The sequence below is a fragment of the Megalobrama amblycephala genome, linkage group LG3 (genome assembly GCF_018812025.1).
Source record: "Megalobrama amblycephala isolate DHTTF-2021 linkage group LG3, ASM1881202v1, whole genome shotgun sequence".
Classification (NCBI taxonomy): Eukaryota; Metazoa; Chordata; class Actinopteri; order Cypriniformes; family Xenocyprididae; genus Megalobrama; species Megalobrama amblycephala.
In genome coordinates, this window is record NC_063046.1 from 443178 (window position 1) to 447417 (window position 4240).

Sequence of the window (4240 nt, forward strand, 5' to 3'; positions counted from 1 at the left end):
GGCTATAAAATCAATAAAATTCTACATTTTGATTTAAAAAAGTTTATTATAAAAACGGATTATTTTTTTCCTAAAATGCAATAAATCCATGACACCTTTTTTTCAAAATGCAATTAATCTATCAATATAAAAGTTATGTTTCAAATTGAAAATACATAGTCAAGTAAGTTGATTCACATATATGACAGAGTCTTAACTTTTCCAATATTTATCTTATATACAGGCATTTTACTAAAAACATTCAGTCGTCGCTCCCAAAATGAATTCAATGGGTCATCTTGTTAATGTTATAAATTATTTGTCATTACCGATTAAAGAGTATCTAGCGAAACCACATGATGAAATAAACACATTTGCCGAGTACATTGGTAAAAACGGTTTTTAAAAAAAGCCTTTATTGTTTACAGTGTGTGGAATATATATCAGTGTGTATATACCAGTGTGTGGAATAATATATATATATATATATATATAGATGAAATCTATTAACTTGTGATCTTACGTCGTGCAACTAAACTGCATGTGCCGCAAAAGGATTCTATGGTGCGGGTACATTTGATACATTGTGTCTCAATTCTACCCCGCTGACCACCTCGAACATTTCTCTAGATTTTACGATGACCTTGCATGACACAAAGTCATGCAATATGTCAGTGTTTAGAGCACAGATTAAGGTTTACGAAAATGTAAGTTAACTTTAACAGTCGTGTAAGGATGAGAAGATTCAATGTGGAAGAGACATGGTGAAGTGAAAAACTTGCCTTAGAAAAAAAACTTAAGCCGCTATCTTCGGACTGGAGAAGGTACGGAATTACATTTCTGCCACAATTCCGTGCGCACAAGATCATATTTTGAGTGTGCAAAAGGGCATTTCGCACGCGCGTGAGAGTTTTGCGGAGAAATGTTCGTCTCGCAAATAATTAAGTATTTTGAGCGAACGAAAATCAATTTTGCATTTATTTATTTGGATGTGCGCAGATGACTTTGTAATAGGTGTTTGGAACACTACATTTTGTAGTGGTAGACATTTGAATTTGAAAATAAATAGTATCAAAGACTTTATATAGTCCTAAGGGGACTTTGATAGTGTTCAAACCATTGAACAAATGCCTCTTTCACCATGTATTTTTCCTCTTCCTCTGTCAGTAAAGCAGGGAATCTTGTGATTGGTTGAGCACGCGAGCCATCGGCGATTGAGAGCACTCAGCTTGGGTATCAGAAGAGCAAGCAAGTGAAACGTTGCACATGAAAGAGAACATCTGCGCACATCCAAATAAACTTTTTTTAAATGCAAAAATGATTTTCGTTCGCTCAAAATACATTTTTATTTGCCAGACGAACATTTCGCCGCGTGCGAAATGCCCTTATGCGCGCTCAAAATATGATCTTTTGTTGTTTTGTTGGAATTGTTGCAGAAATGTAATTCCATACTGAAGCGCATGTACTTAAAATTTAACACGATCGAAGAGTGCGCTAATACGTATGTGCGAAGCAAATATCACAGATCAGACTTGTTGCGTACGCAAGTTATGTAAGGTGTTTCAACTGTACCCCTGTACCAACTGTACCTGGTATACCCCTATCCTGTTATAATAATCCGTTATTTTTATTACTTTGTAATTGGTGTTTGAACACTACATTTTGTACTGCACCTTAAAAAAAAAAGTAGACCTAGGCCTACATGTGGTAATCCGCTAACATTTCTTCGCAATGTTTATTTGCCAGAAACATATAGTCAGAGCTTTATAGAGGGCTTTTTTATATCAAGACTCATTGATATCATGTGTTCCTATTATTTCATATTCTGTAATTGGACCCAACAAGCTGTTAAGAAACAAGATATTGTAAAATCTTCCTATTTTAAACCAAGAACGGGAGCCAGTGAATATCACGCAAGAAGCAACGTGCAAACAAACTTTGCGCAAGAGTTATGCTGGTAAAAAACCTCGGTCAGTATTCAAAGTGAAAGTTAAAGTGACGGAGCTGTCTGACGCTGCATTAACGAACCATATTCTCTCAGAGAATTTCAACATAATATGCTGATTAACTGTTCTAATTTAATCCATTATTTTTTCTTGTGGCTCGTACGTAGTGAAACAAATGAGAAAAATAGTATTTTGTGTTAAACAGCTTGTTTCTTTTTAAAAGTCGATGCTTGAAGTATAGCTCTCAATTTTCATTGGTGACTGCAGTCAAGGAAATATAATCATTTTATTGTTCATTTTATGTTATTAATTCATTGTATAATAGAAAAATGTTTAAAACATTTTCTAAGATGAGCTAATAGCCTAATCTTTTATTATCCTCACAGCACCTCAGTTAGCCTATGTGATGAAATTATTGCGGGGCAAATTTATTATAATATTAATTTAATGATAAAAGTAGCCTGGTCCAGTTAGTATTTTCACCCCATAATGGCGGCCGCGCTACCGGAGCGCCATCTAGTGGCTGTTAGCAAAAAAGAATCGAAGTGTCGCCTCTTGGTGTTCTATACTCTTTGACTATATAGTAGGGGAAAAGCAGTAGGCGAGAGAATAAGTATGTCTGAATCCTTAGTATTCATAAAAGAGTAGGCGAGAATTACCTGGATGAGATCTAATTCTCGCGAGATTCAGACGTGCGTCTACTTAAAGTGCGTCCGAATATGCCTCCTTACCTACTATATATATATAGTCCGAAAACCTCAGTAATCATAAAAGAGTAGGCGAGAAGTAACAGGTGTTGTGCCCAATTCTGACCCCCTGCCAAATTATTAGGCTACCCCCCTCGTTGAGTTTGAGTTTTGGCGTGCTTATGGTACGCAGTTTGTCGCGTGCATATGATACACACTTTATGGCGTATTATATGTACGAACCCCCAACCCCCTCACCCCCATCCTACCCAAGAGCGTATCATATAGACGCCAAAAAGTGCGTAGCCTATCATATGCACGCGGAAAAAACTGCGTACCATAAGCACGCCAAAACTCATTTTGGCGTATATATTCTACGAGATTACAAACTCGTACTACTGATAGGCATTCTCATGAGATCGTGTTGCTGTCGTCTGTAATGAGTTCAGCTCCTCGTGCTCTTCCTTTGTACCTTGCGATGTAACAGCTGATAAATGTGTATAAATGTGTCTGTGGACATACTATTTTTGTAAATATAGACCTTTAGTGTAGCTACTGGTGTGATTATGTGTTAGCTTACTTCAGACTAATGTTGCTGAAACTATATTGTCTTTTAATGGTTTCCGTTTATATTAAAGAAAGATGACAGCAAAAGGTTTAATTTTTCAATTTCACAGTAAAACCAAGCATCCCAGAACACCTGAATGAGTTGAAGTAGATTATACTGATTTCCTATAGCAGGAAAAAATAAATAGGCTTAAATAAAGCATTGTTCAATAAATGCAGCTGCCATTTCAATGATGTTGCGATGTTCTTCTGTTACCTTACCTTATGAAGATTTAAAACTGGGTCATCCCTCTGGAAATAAAAGAAATAATATCCAAAATCAGTGGCCTAATAAAGATTTTTGCAACCTTTTGTTATTCTCTGCCATGTGTTGTTTTGACCATGTGTGACTTGTGTACCTGGATGTACAATGATGATCACTGATATAAATGGTCAATTTATTTTGATACACAAACATTCATTATTTGGCATATATTCAGGTTGATCAGGAAACTTCTTCCCAGTCATATCAATGGCAAAACTGTTGGTCTATGTCAAGCATATATCAAAAATCCTGGAATACAGGTGGGATTATGGCCTTGATTTTCTTTTCTTTTTTTCTTTTTTTTATTACTGGATGTTGGGTATAACATGATGGTGTGAACTTAAGATAGTGTGTGAGACATTTAATGACATTTTGTTTTTGTACCAAAAGATGGGCATGGACTTGCCAACAACAAACTTTAGCTACTGTAGCAATCCCTTAATATATGAAAATATGACACAGAAAGCTATTCTCAGATAAAAAAAAAATGACATTTTTACCACCCTTTGAATTTTAATAAGAATGTTTTTATTAAAAAAAAAAAAAAAAAAAAAAAATAATAATAATAATAAAAAAATTCTATGATATATTATAGTTTTACATACAGTGCACCCCCCACAAATGCATATGCATTAGAAAAGATATTCATATGTCTGGAATCATTTCCAGACATATGAATATATTTTCTAATGCATATTAGAACTCTGCAAGCATGAATTTTATTCAACATGAATTAATTAAATAGATTTAAAAAAAGA